Source organism: Melanerpes formicivorus, unplaced genomic scaffold (assembly GCF_026170545.1).
Source record: "Melanerpes formicivorus ecotype bairdi unplaced genomic scaffold, bMelFor1.0.p_v2 SCAF_28, whole genome shotgun sequence".
NCBI lineage: Eukaryota > Metazoa > Chordata > Aves > Piciformes > Picidae > Melanerpes > Melanerpes formicivorus.
Genome location: NW_027142380.1, coordinates 9,377,003 through 9,397,735, shown reverse-complemented (window position 1 = coordinate 9,397,735; position 20,733 = coordinate 9,377,003). Strand labels below are relative to the sequence as shown.

Here is a 20,733-nt window from a genome sequence, read left to right as displayed (position 1 = left end):
AGGGTTGGAAGGGACCTCAAGGATCATCCAACTCCTCCCCCCCTCTCATGGGCAGGGACACCTCAAACTACATCAGGTGTGAGGCATGATCACTTCTCCATCTGAAGCCACAGCCAAATGTATAGAACTGTACAACCAATAAAGCAGAAGAGCCCCAATCTGATGCTTTCCTGGGGCCATCAAACCCATCCCAGCGACTGCAGAAGAAGTACTGTGTGAGTATCGTTTGTAGTTTTGTTCTCCTGCAGAGCTGCTCCATCAATGTTTCTACACATTTCCTTGGACTTGTATCTGCAAAATCTCAAAATAGTTTGGTCTCTAATGGGCTTAAATGGGCTTCCTGCTTTGAAGAGGAGCCATCGAGGAGCATCTTGAAGTGAAGTGCCTGCAGTTTTGTATGCTAATCATCCTGCCACCGGAGTTATGTTCTTAATAATGCAGATTGTTTCCTGGGATACTGCAGCTCTTCCCAAGCTTCTTGTCATCCACATGTTTGATTGCACTCAGAAATTGCATGTGGGCACTAATAACTTCTGCTGAGATGCTAGACTGTGTGTCACTCTGATCGCCGGCTCAGCCTCTCTCTCTGTCCAAGATTCTCCCTAGCAGCTGTATGGTATAAGTTCAGCAAGAGTTGAGGAGATTGAGTAGAGATAAGATGATGATGGTGGACCTGCATTTCATTCTTGAGAGCCTCCATTTGCTGGTGATGATCTAAATAATGGACTGTTCATTTTCTTTCCTGATGTATAAAACAATGTTGTGACTACAGAGCCACACAAATCAAACTCCTCACCAGTTCTGGGCTAAAAACAACAAACAGATTGATTATATTCCTCTCTTGGACTGCTCCTCTTGAAAAGAGGGAAAAACAATGATCTATCATCTGTCAAGGGAAATAGCAGGTCCTAGGGCTGAAGGGATCCACTCTCTTTAGCTTTTATTTCCTTAATAAGCAAATCAGTCCTCATCAGTGTGCAAGATCATCAACATGCGCCTCAGTTTCTGCACACAGCAGAAGAGATCAACCACAATTGCATTAGGTGGAGGGTAAATCACACAGCCATTATTGTAGCTAATAAACCTGGTACAAGGCCTGATCCAGCCTTAAGAAAAGCAGGGAAACCTATCCCACTGATTTCAGGGGGGTTTGGATCAGCTTTCTAAAGACCTGGATCTTCACTTAGCTCATGATAGAATCACAAGCTGTAGTAAATAGGCTTATACTCCTGGTGTGTACCTGTAGGTCACTGCACTCATACTTCAAGCAGGTTCTGCTGAGTAAAAGCTTCTTTTATGTTCGTGTGTCTGGCTCAAAGAAAGAAAAAGTCACATTTGCTCCAAAATGTTGCTCCTCTTCTTTGAAATAACACTGGTGAAAAGAATGTTGTGTCCAGGACAATGTGTACTGCAAAGAGGAATGTGCTACTGGAAAAAAGAGCATCTTAGTAGTAAGCACAATACATGGCTGCGTTCCACAAGCGTGGTAGCTATCATTCTTTCTGAGAGGTTTTCCGACCCTCTGGATCCAAATCACAAAAGCCCTGCTGATGAGTATTTGAGTAGCCCTCAGGCTGTTTAGAGAGATGAAGGCTTCCTTCCCCTCCTTGCATTCCTCACACCCAGCAAAAAGTTACCACCAGCAAATAAACATAAAGTATGTAACTGTCCTAGAACACCTCTTCTAGGCTCACCCTCTGTGATATGTGATTCCAGGGTGGAAAAAAAAAAGTCCCCTTCACAGGCTTTATCGCCTCGTAAGTTTTCTTCAGTTATTGCTGGGAGCATCTGATGTTACCCGCTGTAAAATCCATGTAGCCAACCTGTGAAGCCACCAGCAAAAGCCTGGGCTGGTATAAATAAAAGTTGCCCCTTCAAGAGAATTCCAGGCAGTTTGTTTGTGTTTGTTTTGGTCTCATTAGGCTGCCACTAGATGATAAATGATTTAGGTTAAGGGTAATTTAGTTTGCGGCACGGTAGGTATGAAAGGTTATTCCTTCTCGTGCCCTTCTCACATAAAATCTCCCTTAAAAAAAGGAAAGTCTTTACGTCTCAATAAGCAGAAGCCACACAGATATTGTGTAACAAATTGCATATTGGACAGCAATCTATAAAATTATATTGGCTTATGAGGTTTGCATTGATTGGAATTTTACCCAAAAGCAAAGTGTTATTGTTTCTGCAAGCCACCGGAATAAAAGGAAGACAAAAACCTCCATCAGGGTGATTTTTTAACAGTGTAGCCACCTGAAACACCTCTGAACAGTGCAATCAAATTCCTAGCAACAGGCTTAGAGTTCACCTTGTCTCTTCCCTGTCTGTGGCTGAGAGCACCTTGCAAAGCAGCTCCGGTGAGGAGTTTAGCACTGAGGTTCACCACAAAGCCAAGAAACAACTTCTGACACTGAGCTGTCATTGCAAGAGAGCTCTGTAAAGCTCCCCTGTTGCTGTTCCATTCCCACTCTTGAGATGTTGGTGTTTTGCTGTCTGTATGAGTGATGCCCTGCATCAGCAATAGTGTGGCCAGCAGGAGCAGGGAAGTCATTCTGCCCCTGTACTCAGCACTGGTTAAGCTACACCTTGACTACTGTGTCCAGTTCTAGGCTCCTCAATTTAAGAAGGACATTGGGATGCTTGAGTGTGTCCAAAGAAGGGCAATGAGGCTGGCGAGGGGCCTGGAGCACAGTCCTGGCAGGAGAGGCTGAGGGAGCTGGGACTGCTTAGCCTGGAGAAGAGGAGGCTCAGGGAAGGCGTTCTTGCTGTCTACAACTACCTGAAGGGAGGTTGTAGCCAGGTGGGGGTTGGTCTCGTCTCCCGGGTGGCCAGCACCAGAACAAGAGGACACAGTCTCAAGCTGTACCAGGGGAGGTTTAGGCTGGATGTTAGGAAGAAGTTCTTCCCAGAAAGAGAGATTGGCCATTGGAATGTGCTGCCCAGGGAGGTGGTGGAGTCACCATCACTGGAGGTGTTTAAGAAGAGACTGGGTGGGGCGCTTGGTGCCATGGTTTAGTTGATCAGATGGTGTTGGGTGATAGGTTGAACTTGATGATGTCAAAGGTCTTTTCCAACCTGGTCCATTCCATTCCATTCCATTCCATTCCATTCCATTCCATTCCATTCCATTCCATTCCATTCCATTCCATCCCTACTGCTCCTGAGAGCAAGGAGGTGAGGCAAAATTAAGTCTGTTCTTACTCTTATTTAATATTTTTCTATCCAGAAAAGGACAATAGTAGTGGTGCCTTTGCACCAGAAATATTTTACACCCCAGTTGACAGATGAAACCCAAGTACCAATATTTTCCAACCTCATTCTAGTGCTTTGTGTTGCACGGCAGGGTGCAACTCTATCAACAGCCAACTCCTTCACTGTAATCATGTTCATTGTGTTGGATCCTGTCTGTTGGACTCTGCCTTGTCCAGAGTTGATCACCAGGCTCTGCAATTACCCACTTCAATAATCAGTGTCTGATTCTGATGAATTAGAGCATGGGCTGCTGTATTTGCCAGAATAAATGAGATGGTATAAATGGTATGACACAGGTAACAATGCATTTGTGATAGTGTGTACAGCCATTAACCTCAGTGGGGGAAAAAACAGGAACCATGAAAATATGCAGATAAAATAATCAGAACTAAAGTTAAAAACATATTTAAGATTGTGGCTGATAACCAGGCATGTCAGACTGGAAAATATCCCCACTCTGCATAAATTTGTGAGGGTGGTAACGCACTGGAACAGGATGCCCAGAAAAATTGTGGAGACTCCAAGCCTGGCAGTGGTCAAGGCCAGGTTGGATGTGGTTTTGAGCAACCTGGCCTAGAAAGAGCTTATGGCAGAAAGTTTAAAACTAGATGTGGGGAGAATGTTTGGGCTCAAGGTGAGGAGAAAGCTCTTCACATAGGGAGAGTTGTTAGCCATTGGAACGTGCTGCCCAGGAGGTGGTGGAGTCACCATCCCTGGAGGTGTTCAAGAGGGGATTGGATGTGGCACTTGGTGCCATGGTTTAGTAGTTGTGAGTCTTGGGTGACAGGTCGGACCTGATGATCTTTGAGGTCTTTTCCAACCTTATTGATTCGATGATCTTCAAGGCCCTTTCCAGCCCAAACCACTCTGTGACACACTCTGTGACTTGGTATGGGTGATCTTCCTCTGGCAGGGGGGTTGGACTAGATGATCTTTCGTGGCCCCTTCCAGCCCCTAACATTCTGTGACCTTGCTCAGGTAAGCTCTCAGATCACCTGCAGTCCACCTGGAGAAGAGGAGGCTCAGGGGAGACCTTATTGCTGTCTATAACTACCTGAAGGGAAGTTGTAACCAGGTGGGGGTTGGTCTCTTCTCCCAGGCAACCAGCACCAGAACAAGAGAACACAGTCTCAAGCTGCACCGGGGGGAGTTCAGCCTGGATGTTAGGAAGAAGTCCTTCCCAGAAAGAGAGATTGGCCATTGGAATGTGCTGCCCAGGGAGGTGGTGGAGTCACCATCACTGGAGGTGTTTAAGAGGGGACAGGATGAGGCACCTGGTACCATGCTTGAGTTGATTAGATGGTGTTGGATGATAGGTTGGACTTGATGATCTCAAAGGTCTTTTCCAACCTGGTCTATTCTATTCTATTCTATTCTATTCTATTCTATTCTATTCTATTCTATTCTATTCTATTCTATTCTATTCTATTCTATTCTATTCTATGCCATCAGCTGTGACTGATGTGGCTGTTTTTCCCATGATGGTGTAAATTTTGGCTGCTCCCTTGTCTGCTGTACTGTTAATGGGCAGTCAACAAAATGTTGTAAGAGGTGTCCAGAATGGTCTCATGTGATGCTACTGCCCTAAACAGCCCACAGGGATTTAGGTTTAAACTCCTGTTGTCCTCTGAATGACTTCTATAGTCCTTAACAAGCCACCCCACATTCAGCTGAAATATTTGCTCTAACTGTTTGGTTAAGAAAGAAATCCCAGCTGCTGATGCTAGTGAAAGGGTCAGTTCTGGGAAGGAAATTGGCCACTTCATACAGCAAAAAACAAGCTGTATGTTTTCAGTCCACACAGAAGAGCTTTTGGTCCCTTGAGGAGAGGTCCATGGGAAGGTCACAGCTTTGAGCTGCTCCTTCCTTCCACACCAGCCCTGAAATGTGCTTCATTTTCTAGGGCATCCACATACACAGGGAAAAAAATAACACACCGAAATTGAGTTTGTTCAATACTTTCTTAGCAAATCTCTGCTTTTCCTGATGTATTTTCTTAATACATTTCCTATTTTTAGCCTCCTGCTTTGGCCAATATGCTTTGGAAACATGAGCTCTCAGAAGGGAAGTTAATAATTAGGATCCCACCCTGATTTGATTTAAGTGGCACTTGTACTTAACATTTCTTTGCAGCTTTTAACTCATTCAAAGACCACAGACATCACCCAGGAGCTCATGGTGTGCAGGAGCATTTCCTGTCTGGTTTTGCCCTCTTTGCAAGCAACATTTTATGATATCACCTAGAAAAATATAGCCTAGAAAATCAGCAGTGGCTGTGATTCAGCTTTAGAACCTCTCACAATCGGCTTGTAACTTGTTAGTTGGGTTCCCCCCCCCCCCCCCCCCCCCCCCCATTCTTTTGTGTCTGTGGGTATAGTTTCATAGTTTCATTCAGGGTTGGAAGGGACCACAAGGATCAGCTAGTTCCAACCCCCCTGCCATGGGCAGGGACACCCCACACTAGATCAGCCTGGCCAGAGCCTCATCCAGCCTGGCCTTAAACACCTCCAGGGACGGGGCCTCGACCACCTCCTCCCTGGACAACCCATTCCAGGGTCTCACCACTCTCATGGGGAAGAACTTCCTCCTCACATCTAGCCTGAATCTCCCCACCTCCAGCTTCATTCCATTTCCCCTAGTCCTATCACTACCTGAGATCCTGAGAAGTCCTTCCCCAGCCTTCAGATACAGCCCCCTTCAGATACTGGAAGGCCACAATTAGGTCACCTGGGAGCCTTCTCTTCTGCAGACTGAACAGCCCCAACTCCTTCGGTCTGTCCTCATAGGAGAGGTGCTCCAGCCCTCTGATCATCCTTGTGGCCCTCCTCTGGACACGTTCCAGCACCTCCATGAGTGAGAGGTTCTCACTCTATGAGTGAGAGGTTTCTATGACTTACTCATGCTTTACTTAACCAGACCTCCTGGTTGGTCAGGGATTGGGCTTTTTTTTTCATGTTCTTGGGGGTACTGCTGCTGGTTGCTCTGGCTGCTTGAACAACCTCCCCCTTCAGCACTGTCAAACAAAGTGGTTTCCTGCTAATTCCTTTCAGGGCTTAGATGGATTTTGAATCAATCTTGCTGAGAAAGGCAGCCAGACAAAGAGGCAAGATCGTGACATGCTTAATAATTGATATTTTACCTGAAGCAGTGAATAAGGCACATTTTGCCAGTCAGTCCTCACACTTCGTGTGTAACTTTTATCCTACCATTGTCTTGACAGAAGTTTGATTTGGGCCATCTCTTGTCTGCATCTTCCAAATCAATCCTCTGAATCCCTAGCCCAGAGTTTGATGTCATCCATTATTCAACACCTTCAATAAGACTAACTTGAAAACTAGTAATCTCTCAGTAAAGCTGTGCAATTAACGCTGCAATACCTCCAGCACAGAGTAATACCGCACAGCCTTCCTCAGAGCATCCCAAAATACCAACAGCCTTCCCTGAATTCTCTAGTTATCAAACATTCTTTCATGTTTAAAGAACCCTAAGATGCTCATCTAAGTGAGCATTTTGTATTCAAATGCAAAATATGTTTTCCTCCAGGTTTAAGTGGACTCTACAGCAGCTGGCAGTGCACCCATTTGATGCCAGATTTGTGCCATCTAAATATGCCCTCACTGCTGCTCGGGGCACTAATGAGCTCTGTCTACTTTGTTCTAGCAGTTTTATCACTCCTCCCTTGGCCACATAAATTATTCAGTGTTTTCTGAAACACTGGATGGAGGTTGGAGGGAGGTGGGTGCTGGTCTCTGCTCTGAAGTTACAAGCAATACGACGAGAGGAGAGCCAATATGCAATAGCACCAGGTGGGGGTTAGCTTGGATGTGATGATAAATATCTTTCCTGCAAGAGTGGTCAGGCATTGGAACAGGCTGCCCAGGGAGGTGGTGGAGTCCCCATGCCTGGAGGTGCTCAAATAACCCTTCAGCACTTCTTGACAAACATTGCATTCGCTACAATAGGAGGAAGCCATGATTTTTTAGCCATAGAATCACAGAACTGTTAGGGTTGGGAGGGACATCAAGGATCAGCCAGTTTCAAACCCCATGCCATGGGCAGGGACACCTCACACTACAGCAGGTTGCTCACAGCCACATCCAGCCTGGCTGCAAACATCTCCAGGCAAGAGGCTTCCACCACCTCCCTGGGCAACCTGTGCCAGGCTCTCACCACCCTCACAGTGAAGAGCTATTTCCTAACATCCAATCTGAATCTTCTCACGTCTAGTTTTTTTCCACCCCCCCCTCTCCCCAGTCCTATTACTCCCTGACAACCTAAAAAGTTCCTTCCAGCTTTCTTGTAGCCCTCTTCAGATACTGGAAGGCCACAATTAGGTCTCCTCAGAGCCATCTCTTCTCCAGCCTGAACAACCCCAACCCCCTCAGTCTGTCCTCACAGCAGAGCAGCTCCAGCCCTCTGCTCATCCTCATGGCCCTTCTCTGGACACCTTCCAGCACCTCCAGACCCTAGCCGTGTTCACCACTGTTCTTTCTTCTCTCCCCTTTCTTTGTAATGCCTTTCCCAGTGTTTTTCTAGCGTTATCCAGTATATGCTGGGCTCACTTATTGTCACAGAACAGAGTGATAGATTCACCTGTAAGATAATCAAGTTCAGCTGTTGACTTAGCACTGCCAGGTCACCACTAAAATATGTTCTTCAGCACCATATCTTCAGGTTCTTAAGTACCTCTAGTGATGTAGGCTCTACCACTGCCTTGGGCAGCCTGTTCCAGGGCTTGAGAACCCTTCTGGGGAAGAAACTGTTCCTCATGTCCAACCTAAACCACTCCTGGTGCAATTTGAGGATACTTCCTCTAGTCCTATTACTCATTATTCGAGCAAGAGATCAATACCCACTGGGACCCAACCTTCTTTCAGGTAGTTGTAGAGAATGAGAAGGTCTCCCCTCAGCATCCTTTCCTCCAGGCTGAAACAGCCCCAGTTTCCTCAGCAGCTCCTCATAAGGCTTCTTCCTACTCACACTAGATACAACACAGTTATGCTTTGTCCCCCCCAAGCTGTGTCCTCAGAGGAGTATTTAGTTCAGTTTATTCCTGGCTGGAACTGCAGCACTTGTGTGTGGGTTCATAAGCCAAAGTTCTTCCCTGCTTTAGGCAGCTACTAAAACCCAAGATGATGTCTGAGATGGGGACAAAAATGGAGAGATGCAGCAGTAGGGTGTGAAGAACCCTTGCTACCGGGCAAGAATAATCTCTACAGCACAAACTGATGTTCAGGGCATGGTGTCAGCACAGGGGGTGAATGGTCACATTGATAGAAACACATGGAAACATGGCCAAATGCTGCAATCAACTTCTAGCCCTCTGCTTAGCTGCCCCCAGCAAACATGGAAAACAAAGTCTTGCATGACAGCTGAGGCTGCTGGGGCCATGAGACTTCACTAAGCAGTGGAAAGCAAGACTATACTGAAGGTACAACTTACTGCTGTAGATAAAGGCTTCACCATAAACCAGCAATGTGCCCCTGTGGCCAAGAAGGCCAATAGGATCCTGGTGTGCATTAAGAAGAGTGTGGCCAGGAACTCAAGGGGGTTCTCCTTCCCATTTACTTTGCACTGGTGAGGCCGCATCTAGAGTCGTGGTTCTAGTTCTGGGCTTCCCAGTTAAGAGAGGCAAGGAACTACTGCAGAGTCCAGTGGAGACTTCAAAGAGGTTGAGGGGCCTGGAGCATCTGTGTGAGGAGGAAAGGCTGAGGGCCCTGGGGCTGTTGAGCCTGGAGAAGAGCAGCCTGTGAAGGAATCATCTCAATATTGATCAATTGCTAATATGTGAGGGGCAAGAGGATGAAGATAGGCTATTTCAAGTGGTGTCCAGTGATAGGAAAAGAGGTAGTGGGCACAAACAAGTACCCAGGATCTTCCATTTGAAGATGAAGAGGAACTTCTTTGCTGTGAGGGTTGTGGGAGCCCTGGAGCAAGCTGCCCAGAGAGGTTGTGAAGTCTCCTTGTATGGAGAGATTCCAATTCCATCTGCACACTGTGATCCTGGGCAAGCTGCTGGGGGTGCCCCTACTTTAGGAAGGGGATTGGACTGGATGATCCCCAGATGTCCCTCCCATCGTGCTGGGATTCTGTTATGTGCTATAACCTCAGCCACAGCTGTTAGCTGCTTTTCAGGCACCTAAATGAGATGCATTTCTCACTATAGCTGTTTCTCATCATACTTCCATTTCTTACCATACCACACCTCCTGCCTGGTACAGGGCTGCTTCATAGGAAATATTTGCACAGGTAGCAGCCTGACTTGGCCCTGGGCAGAGCTGCATTGTACTTAGCAGCAATTTCAACATGTTTGTAGTACATTTAGTCCTACAAGAATTCTCTCCTTGAAGAATCTTTCCTTTGTGTTTACTTGTTTTATGGGAGCTTTTTGCATGAATAACTGTTCTGATTTCAACTGTGTAGGAAATGAAGATTTTTTTTCCTTTTAAGCAGAAGCAGCTCCCTCTGACAAGTCTTTTCTCCATTGCTACACCCTCATTATGCAGCTGGCTCTGCAGCTGGCCAGGCATGACACAGTTAGTAAATATTCTTTGGGTGAATCTTTGGGTGGGAAAAGTGAGGCAGGACTGAAAACACAGACCCAGCTCATGGGTGGAGTGAAACAGAGACACCAGGGGTGTTAGCAGTGACATCTACACCTCCAGTGGCTTCAGAGTGAGGAGAATCAGAGAATGCATCAGGTTGAAAGGGACCCTCAAAGGTAGTCTTGCCCAAACCCCCTGCAGTGAGCAGGGACATCTTTGAGGAAGAAATTCTTCATAGAGAGAGTGATTGCCCATTGGAATGGGCTGCCCAGGGAGGTGGTGGAGTCACCATCACTGGAGGTGTTTAGGAGGAGACTTGATGAGGTGCTTGGTGCCATGGTTTAGTTGATTAGGTGGTGTTGACTTGATGATCTTGAAGGTATCTTCCAACCTGGTCTGTTCTATTCTATTCTATTCTATTCTATTCTATTCTATTCTATTCTATTCTATTCTATTCTATTCTATTCTATTCTATTCTATTCTATTCTATTCTATTCTATTCTATTCTATTCTATTCTATGACCAGGTTGCTCAGGGCCCCATCAAGCTTGTCCTTGGATGTCTTCAGGGATGGGGCCTCCACCACATCTCTGGGCAACCACTTCTAGTATTTCACTATCCTCATTGTGAAGAGCTTCCTCTTTATACCTGCTATAAATCTCCCCTGCTCCAGAATCAAACTATTGAGTGACATTGGAAAGGAAAGGGTTAAAATATATGTATGTGTGGCTTTTAGCTTTGTATGACAGCACTGGGAAGGACAGGGTCACCTTTGTGGAGAGGCTTCAGCAATATGTCATTGCTAATGATGCTCGTGCTGAGAAAAGGGTGGCAGTTTAAGTGAGTACAACAGGGGTAGAACCTCTAACCTGCTGGGCAGCCTGAGTGCTCTCACTAAACAGCAGACAGAAAGATTGCTGGGAGAGAAATTTCCCCAGCACCCAGGTCTGCTGGCAACTGCAGAGCTTCCCCTCTACTGTCAGCCTAAGGAAAACAAACCCATTTGGGGCTGAGAGCCTGAATTAAGGAAATTAGCAGAACATCATAATCAGTTTGAGGAGAGCTTAAATGCTGCGGCACAAAGGGCCAGCTACAATACCATGGACAGGGCAGTACACAGCAGTCACCAGCCAGGGCTTAGCCAAAGCAAGCGCCAGGAGCTGTTCTCAACAGCAGCTGCTCCCAGACGTGTCAGAAAAGTGCAGCAGGGGCACAAAGGATGAGCAGCACTAGAGATCAGCCTGGATGCCCAGAGAGGCTCTCCAAAGCCTGTATGTGCTTTCTCTGCAGAGAACAGTCCCAGGGTGCAAATAAGACGCTTGATTTGCTTTCCTTGGCTCAAGGACAGACTCCTTAGAAGCTGGAAGAGATTGGGAAAGGGCTTGGGAAAGGCAGGGATGGAGCATAGGTCACCACAGCCAAGCCCAAACTCTGTCAAGGCAACTGAGAGTTTTGATAGGAGGGATGGGAAACTGAATCCACGAGGCACAGGTGACTCATTTCGGTGATAAAAATCTACATTTTGTCTGGATCCCTTTACAAGTGGGGAAAGCACAATTTCTAGTGAGGCTTGCTCTGGTCCTGCTGGTTTTGTAATTTCATGGTAGGATTGTCAGCAACTGCTCAAAGAGATGAAGTTGCAGAAACTTCAGTGCTTTTAATCCCCCCTTTCTCTCCCCAAAGGTGCCACGTGTAGGCTGGATGCAGCACATGCACTGCTCACCAGAGAATGTCTTGGAGAAATGGATTTGAATTGATAAAATACATGGTGCCCCAGGGGTTCAGGAAAGAGTGGCAAGCATTTTGTGGCCCAGCCTCATCTATCTTCAGTGGAGTGACCTCCCAGCAGACAAGGCAATGGGACAGGATGAAGACTAAAAGGCAGGAGATGTGTTTGAAGAAGAAATAAGCACTGAACATGCAATCATAGAATCACAGAATGTTGGGGTTTGGAAGGGAGATCATCCAGTCCTAACACCCCTGCTAATACAGGGTCACCCACAGCAGGCTGCCCAGGATTACAGTGTCTGGGTGGGTTTGGAATACTTTCAGTGGAGGAGTCTCCACAACCTCTCTGGGCAGCCTGATCCAGGCCTCCAGCAACCTCACTGGAAAAAAAAAGGCTTTCCTTAAGTTCAAGTGAACCTTCCTGTGTTGTTGTTTGTACCTGCTGGTCCTGTCACTGGCCACCACTGAAAAAGCCAAGCACCATTCTCATGGCCTTTAGATACTGAGCAGCATTAAGAAGATCCCCTCTCAGGCTGATCTTCTCCAGACCACAGTGCCAGGGCTCTCAGCCTTTCCTCCTCTCAGAGATGCTCCAGGCCCCTCAGCATCTTCATAGCCTCCACTGGACTCTCCAGTAGCTACTTGTCCTTTTTGAACTGGGGAGCCCAGAACTGGACACAAATATATCAAACTTTATTCATTTGACTGTAGGAAACTCACTGCAGAGCTTCAGCCAAAACAATTTCTCTAATTATTCCCAGTACTAATCAAAAAGAATGGAATGGAATGGAATGGAATGGAATGGAATGGAATGGAATGGAATGGAATGGAATGGAATGGAATGGAATGGAATGGAATAAACCAGGCTGGAAAAGATCTTTGAGATCATCAAGTCCAACCTATCATCCAACACCATCTAATCAACTAAACCATGCAACCAAGTGCCTCATCCTGTTTCCTCTTAAACACCTCCAGTGATGGTGACTCCACCACCTCCCTGGGCAGCACATTCCAATGGCCAATCTCTCTTTCTGGGAAGAATTTCTTCCTAACATCCAACCTAAACCTCCCCTGGCACAGCTTGAGACTGTGTCCTCTTGTTCTGGTGCTGGTTGCCTGGGAGAAGAGACTAATCCCCACCTAGCTACAACCTCCCTTCAGGGAGTTGTAGATAGCAAGAAGGTCTCCCCTGAGCCTCCTTTTCTCCAGGCTAAGCAACCCCAGCTCCCTCAGCCTCTCCACCTTTGCTGCTCTTCTCTGGACATGTTCCAGCAAAAACAAAGGTGCTGGTGAACAGTAGTTGTCTTCTCACATTTGCTGATAACCCAGCCTAGCGTGTTCTTTGCCCAGAACAGAGAGTGTTTTCCTCATTAGCTGAATTCTCTCAAATCTCCCTCTCCCCAGGTCTGTTAGCAGCAGGGTTGGAGCAGTGTGAAGGTGAACACATGTGGTCCAGAGTGCAGTGTGATAGCAAGAGCTCTCACGCTCAGATCTCAGCAAGATGCTATCTCATCAAAGCCCAATCTCCTCAGAAGTGTGCCAGCTCTGACAAAAGTATCTCTGGGAAGACTTCTCAAATACCTGGGAAAACTGCTGGAGCAAGGTTCCAGAATAGCCAGGAGTTAAGGCACCAGGCTACAGGCAGCGATGAGATTGCTGCTGCGCTTAAGCAGTGACCTCCTGTACCCTGGAGAGTGTCCTAATCCTGGACTGCTGGCTGCTGTAGGCAGACCTACACCAGGTTTTGATCATTTTGACCCTGGGGAAGCCCTCATGAGAAAGGATCAGCAAGAACAGCAGTAGGTAATCTACCTGATCCAGAGGAGCAAATTAACCACTGAGCTTTCTTTTCTTTCCTCCCCCCCTCCACCCCCTTTTTTTCTTTTTCTTTTCATTTTTTTTTTAAGCACATCAAAAGATTGCAGAGCTGAGGTGATAGCCCTGATTCTCAGCTCCTCTGAGACAGGTTTCCTCAGCCCTTTCCACACCAGAATGGAAATGATTAAAATCACAGCACTTTTCATAGCAGAGGATCCTTGCTTCCCAGCCAAATCTCTCTTATGGTGCAGAAGGGCAATGAAACTGTTGAGGGGCCTGCAGCACAGCTCTCTGAGGAGAGGCTGAGGGAGCTGGGGTTGCTTAGCCTGGAGAAGAGGAGGCTCAGGGGAGACCTTATTGCTCTCTAAACTACCTGAAGGGTGGTTGTAGCCAGGTGGGGGTTGGTCTCTTCTCCCAGGCAACCAGCACCAGAACAAGAGGACACAGTCTCACACTGTGCCAGGGGAGGTTCAGGCTGGATGTTAGGAAGAAGTTCTTCACAGAGAGTGATTTGCCACTGGAATGTGCTGCCCAGGGAGGTGGTGGAGTCACCATCACTGGAGGTGTTTAAGAAGAGACTGGATGAGGCACTTGGTGCCATGGTTTAGTTGATTAGATGGTGCTGGATGATAGGTTGGACTGGATGATCTTGGAGGTCTCTTCCAACCTGCTTGATTCTATGATTCTATGATTCTAAGTGTCATAAGAGATTCTTTGGAGGCATCACCTCCAACAGAACAAGAGGACACAGTCTTGAGCTGCACCAGAGGAAGTTTAGGCTGGAGGTGAGGAGAAAGTTCCTCACAGAAAGAGTAATTGGCCACTGAAATGTGCTGCCCAGGGAGGTGGTGGAGTCACCACCCCTGGAGGTGTTCAAAAAAGGCTTGGATGTGGCACTGGAAGCCATGGTGTAGTTAGTCATGAGGTATTAGGTGATAGGTTGGAGTTGATGACCTCTGAGGTCTTTTCCAACGTTATTGATTCTCTGATTCTATGATCACTGTAGGGACTTGGGAGCCTCTGGTTAGGGCCATGGAAGTGTTGAATTCACTGCCAAATATGAAAGAGTTCTTATTATTTTTTTTCTGAGGAATGTTACGTATCAAGTGGTTCCTGTTGGTGTCCTGAAGAAAAGTGAGGACTTAGTTGGGAGAAAAATAAGTAGCATCTCTTTTATTTGTTTGAGGTGCCTCTGGTGGGAGCTGTGATCAGAGCCTGGAGAGGGCTGTTGCCTACCTGGGTGGCTGGGTCATTCCTGTTTGTACACAGCTAATAACAACACTTATCTGGAAGCCAATTATCTTAGTTCCCATATCATTACGTTGTGCAAAGAGCAAGAACACAACACTGTTTCTCTCATCCTTCTGCTGGTTTCTATCTCTTTTAACAAGAGCTTGGCAGCAGATGCTGGCAAGAATTTTAACAAAACAAGCTGCCTTTCTGACCATCTCTATCCATTTCTTCTTGCCTTTATAGGCTAGAAACACAGCAGAGGGACTAAGTGATGGCAATCTCTCTCCCACTCCCTCCCCTCCTCCCCTCTCTCTCAGTTGTTCTCCTGACCACTGCATGCTGTGGAGTTTTTCCTCTTCCAGGAATCCCCAAAACATGAAGATTCCTCCAGTACAGCCCCACAGAATGCACTTGGCTGCCTGGACACTTATCCACACTGACTGGCAGTTAGTCTCCATCACTCCCTCCTGCACAGAGCTCCAAAAGAGCCTGAGATCATGGCAGAGCCCTTTTCCACACTCTCTAGAATGCTGAAGGGGAGGGGGGAAGTGGTGGGTACCACTTGGTTCTTGTCCTCAAAAGCCAGCTGTGGGCAGCAAGGTGGTGTGGCTAGAGCCACACTGTCCTGAAAACAGATTGACCACATCACAACATCATCCCAAGGGATAACAATGCAGGTGGTGGTGAGTCACTGAGGGCTGGAACAAAAAAAAGCCAGGAAAAGGCCAAGAAGAAAATATGCCAATAACTTGTAACCTGATTAAATGTTGCCTGGCTGCTGCTAGCAGTACAGAACAGGCATCATCTGTCTCCTGCTCTCATACAGAGCACAGAAACTGCTGTACTCCTGAAAATCCAATCATGAGCAAAGGCTGAGAGACCTGTGTCTGTTTAGCCTGGAGAAGAGTAGAGCCAGAGGGAATCTTCTCAATGCTCAGCAAAAGCCAGAGGGTGGGGGACAGGAGGATGGGGTCAGACTCTTTTAGGTGGTGCCCAACAACAGGACAATGGACACAAGTTGGAAGAAAGTAAGTTCTGTCTGAACATGAGGAGAAAACTCTTTGGTTTGAGGGTGCTGGAGCCCTGGAGGAGGCTGCCCAGGGAGGTTGTGGAGTCTCCTTGTGTGGGGAGATTCCAAAACCATCTGGACATTGTGACCATCCTGATGGCTCAGTTGGTAGTGCATAAGACCCTTAATGGGAAGGTCATGAGTTCAAGCCTGCAGTAGGCAGTAGTGTCCTCCCTACTCTAGTCATGAGGTCTGTGGTGACAGGTTGGACTCGATGATCTTTGAGGTCTCTTCCAACCTTAGGAACACTGAATACCCTGGGCAAGCTGCTGTGGGTTCCCTGCTTTAGTTGGGGGTGTTGGACTCCATCTCCAAAGATCCCTCCAGTCCTCACTATGCTACTCTCATATGTGTGTGTCAATCATTCACTGATTTGTACATTTCCTTCTTCAGATGACTCAAGTCAGGTCTTATTCCGTGACCTTTTGGACCTTCACACACAGAGGTGTTGCAAGTGAAGTCCTTTACGTCTAAAGGAGAGAGGAGGCAGCCATGGAATGAGTCAGCTGGAAGCTGCCCAAACTCAGGTGGGACCATTTTAAGAGGCTGTTTCTCCTACTCTGCCTTCCTATGCTTTCTGAAACTGATCAAACTGCCTGGGAATAAATCTTGGGAGATTTCAGTATCTAGATGCACCAAAACACTCCCATGGGCAAGTGTCAGTACTCAGAGACAACAGTAACTACAAGCAAGAGTCTGGAATGGGGACATACTCACTTTAGGCTTAAGTGGAGGTGAGTTACTTGATTTAACTCAGCAGTGAAGTCACAGAGCTATTGAGGCATTAATAAAACATGCTCTACTGAAAAAAAAAACCCAAAACACAAAACTAGGCCCCAAAGCAGGTTTATAAGGCAAATAGGCTGGGCTTAGGGTCTTTAATTCTCTTAATTAACTCTTTGACTGTGATGGGACAACTCTACAGTTCCCGAGCAAACAAGTGAAAACAACTTTTGTTCTCAGGAGTAAAAGCAGAAGTGCTGACCTCTAATGCTGCCTGACCAGGCAAAGAAAGCCAGGGCTGGAGGTGCTGCAGCTAGGCTTGAGTCCACAAGGAGCTTCTGGAGGGAGAGAAGATAGAACTCAGAGCAGAAAGGTATGGCAAAACTTGTATTTTTTTCTCTCTCTACCTCACTCTGGTGATGCTAAACCCTTTGGAATGGATGTGTGCAAGTCCTCATGTTTGATTATGTGCTAACACTTTATGCTAGCATCTTGCTAGCACTTTACTGTGCCCCTCAGTTTAAGGAGGACATTGAGACACTTGAATGTGTCCAGAGAAGGGAGAGGCCTTGAGCACAGCCCTGTGAGGAGAGGCTGAGGGAGCTGGGGTTGTTTAGCCTGCAGAAGAGGAGGCTCAGGGGAGACCTTATTGCCATCTGCAACTACCTGAAAGGTGGTTGTAGCCAGGAAGGGGTTGGCCTCTTCTCCCAGGCAACCAGCACCAGAACAAGAGGACACAGTCTCAAGCTGTGCCAGGGGCAGTTTAGGCTGGAGGTGAGGAGAAAGTTCTTCACAGAGAGAGTTGTTTGCCATTGGAATGTGCTGCCCAGGGAGGTGGTGGAGTCCCCATCCCTGGAGGTGTTCAAGAGGGGATTGGATGTGGCACTTGGTGCCATGGTCTAGTCATGAGGTCTGTGGTGATAGGTTGGACTCGATGATCCTTGAGGTCTCTTCCAACCGTGGCGATACTGTGATCCTTTGATATTGTGACCTGGATCTGTTTAGCACTAAGAATTGTTTTGGTTGGAGAAGAACTTAAAGGTCATTGAGATTGTGGCAGGCCATGTCTCTGGTGCTTTGTCTCAGGCTAACTGTGCGTGGTTGTTTTCTCAGCAAGATGGAGAATTGTAAGTGCAATATCCTGGCCTGTTGCAGTAGATTTTTTGGGTTAGGTTTGATTTGCCTTGATTAAGCTACTTGGAGATATTTGTTTCTCTTGTTAATGGTGTCATGGTTTTGGTGGTGTTTCTGTTTGGGGTTTTTTTTCCATGCATACTCTGCACTTGTAGAAAAGCTTTGTGTAAGTAAGAGAGAGTTGAAGTCTGCTGGTTGATGAATGGAATTAAGGTCATCTCATCATCTAAGCAGTGATGTGCTCCAACACAATAGGGGTTTTTTGTGTCTCAGAGATGATAACTGCCAGAACAGGTACTTGGATTTGTAAACCTGTGCCTGAAGTACTTTGTGGTTTCACTTCTCAGAGATTGTCTCTTACCTAGGAAGACCAAGCTGTGAATTTGCCCACATACATAGTCATGATCAGCTTTGAGAGGAGCTTTTGGTATGAAGAAATAAAGGGCTTTTTGAGACAGACTTTCTGGTGCTGATCCTCTGTAAGAGCATTCCCTGTGAGTCTGCTCCTCCACAGAGGTCAGAGGGATTGGCTGCACCTGCGGTAGTTTCAGTTTCATTTGCTTCCAACTGAGCTGGTCTGGCAAAATTAATGTTGGGGGGAAAATTTCAACCCACCACAGCACCCAGGGGTAGGGCAGGAGGCTGTGGGCAAGCAGGGCAGAATTAAGTTGGGTTTTGTGCCTTGGTCTCCCTGAGCAAGCCAAGAAGGTGAGCAGCATCTAGCTGGGGTTAGTAGAAGGCAGCCTGTGGCAATCCTATGGAACAAGCTCAGTCTCAATGTTAAGCAAAAGCTGTGTTGTCTTCTAAAAGAGTTTTGGGGTGGAAGAAAAATGTAAATGCCATTTTGAAGAGCTGATATATTTCATATACTCACAGGCCAAACACCTTTCTAATCAAACTTTCCTGCTCAAATACAAACAGTGCTTCATGGCCACACAGTGCAAATGCAGAACTTCATGTTCCAAGTCCCCTTGGGGGTGCTGGGACCTCACTCTGGGATGGAAATATTTGCTTCAACTGCAAGGAATTAATTTCCAAGTAGCTTAATATGCACCACAAACCTTTTTAACACTGATCATGAAGCTGGAGGGGAAGAGAAAAGATGGATATCTCCTATTTGATTTTTAAGCAATTAAGTTGTAGATTATTTGCAATTTTAGCCTTGGGGTGGAAGGTGAAACTTTTAGCACTTGGTGATCAGCAACTCACAGGCAGTTGGAACCTACAGCTGCATAGATTGGGGTGGTTTATTTTTCTTTCTTACCCAGTAAAATGTGGTATGTAATAGTTGCTAACTTTGCATAAGTAGGGATTTGGGACTTTTGAGTGTCATAAAACCTGTGAAGCAAAGACTCCTGGAATGTGAAACACTGACATAGTGCCTCTGGAGCACCAAAGCAAGAGTTGGCTGGTGAAGATGGGTTATTTGTGGGGATGTGGTGCCTGGAATGATAAACACTGCAGGCTTTAGTTGCACACACACACACACAAAAACCCCACAACAAATCTCCTTGAACTTGCAGAACTTTTCAAATGCTGAATGTGGAAGGAGGAATCTGACAATTTCCCTCTTTGAGGGAAGAAAATAAAAGGAGGGGAGGAGCAATTACCACTTCAGGGAAGCAAAAAGTGTGATTTTTAACTCTAAATATCCATCTGAAGATGGTTGCAGTGTTGACAAAAGGAGAGCTAACTGTTATTTAAATAGGGTAAAGAGTGGTGGCCTCTTGTTTAATCACTCAGACGTGTAAGCGCTGAAGGCAAGTGTGAACACCGAGCCTGACGGTGCAAAAGCTGTTGGAGGAGACCTTTTACACATACACCAACCATCTGAATCAAAGTATTCACCCCTAAAGCACGATGGGAATATATGAGTTGAGGTAAAACGCTTGTCAAGCAGCTGCTGACTTCTGGAACCCCAGCCTTCCAAAACTTTTTGTAAAGTGTCCTTTAAATCTGTGCCACACAGTGGGGAATAAATCACAACACAGACTAAAACTCTTGCAAATGTTTGGGTGCAAACAATGAATGTTAAATATATGCTTTGATATATATTTTTCTTTCAATTATTAACTGAGCAACAGGGGAAACTTTCAACACTGACTGATATTTTCCTGAAGATTTATGTTTGTTGCTTTTGCCCCTTCTGCTGCTGGACGTTAGAGGAGGCTCTCATTACTCACCTCACCTTATAACATGCTGTAGAAAGTCATATGAAAGTGCCAAAATTAGCACTGTCATGCTCTCTGTTGTCTGTTTCACTGCAGCACAGAGCTGTGGTATACTCAGATCATATACCTGTGGTGTCTGTTACCAGCACGGTCGCCTGTGCTGTTGGACTCAGCCCTCACAAGCATACAAATCCATTCTATACATTGTTGGTTGGTTGGGGTTTTTTTTGACCCTCTTCCATGAATGTATACATTTGGAGCATCAGCCATTTACAGACACGCAGCAGACATAAAGCAGCAAATTTTCTTCATTCTCTTCCCCTTATGCTATTGAAAATTACTGAGGAAGGCAGACACCCCCTTCCCCCCCTCCCCTCCAGAAAACGCAGTTTCCCCCCCCCCACACCCCCCTAGCATCATTCACATTGCAGCAGACAGCACAATTCTGTACTTACAGCTCTGAACAGTGAAATGTCTGAGGATCTTTACAATTTTCTGCAGAACTGTTTGGAGCTCTCAGCAAGCCACAGTGCTCATCGAGGCAGAACGGAGCCGTATGGAAGGTCTATGCAGCTGGGAGATAATGGAACTATTTTCCCAGCTGGGACTACAAGCCTTTTATCCACTGAGCATTGCGTGGCTCTTCACTGGTATTAAGCGTGAAATACACTGCTTGCCTGCTGTACTCCTGCTAGGACCCACACAATTAGGGCTCGAAGCGAGCAAACAGCTACTACAGTTTCTGCAGGCTCCCTATCCGCACATCTTGAGCGCGCAGAAACCGGCGCTGCCGCGGCTCATCCTTGGAGGAGGCTGAGCGAGCGAAAGCGCAGCTGCCTTACGAGGAGCATGAAAGATTAAATGTGCTCTTGCTTTCTCTTTACGTGCAAATGTGAGCTCCTGTCAGGTAATCAGAAGCTTCTCCTCTTGAAAACTGGGTCAGTACTCGCTAGTTAGGCTTGGAACAAGGAGGGAAATGATTTTTGTTCAGTCCTGGGTCCCGCGGTCGCTTTTGCCTGAGCTCCAGAAGATTAAGCTCACAGGATGCAGGTCGGCAGTGGGATTA

At 46.6% G+C, this 20,733-nt stretch overlaps 1 protein-coding gene across 4 annotated transcripts in view; it reads right to left on the bottom strand.

The window, feature by feature from the left end:
- Window positions 1–20,412, bottom strand: part of CNTN6 (contactin 6) — a 200,441-nt gene extending 180,029 nt beyond the window's left edge. For 2 of the 4 annotated variants that reach the window (XM_068154389.1, XM_068154392.1), the window contains exon 1: window positions 20,123–20,411. The gene's annotated coding sequence lies outside the window, so the exon portion shown is untranslated. Of the gene's footprint in view, window positions 1–16,624; window positions 16,701–20,122 lie in introns of all 4 variants that reach the window. The other 2 variants (XM_068154390.1, XM_068154394.1) reach the window with 2 other exon arrangements.
- Window positions 20,413–20,733: the final 321 nt, after the last annotated feature.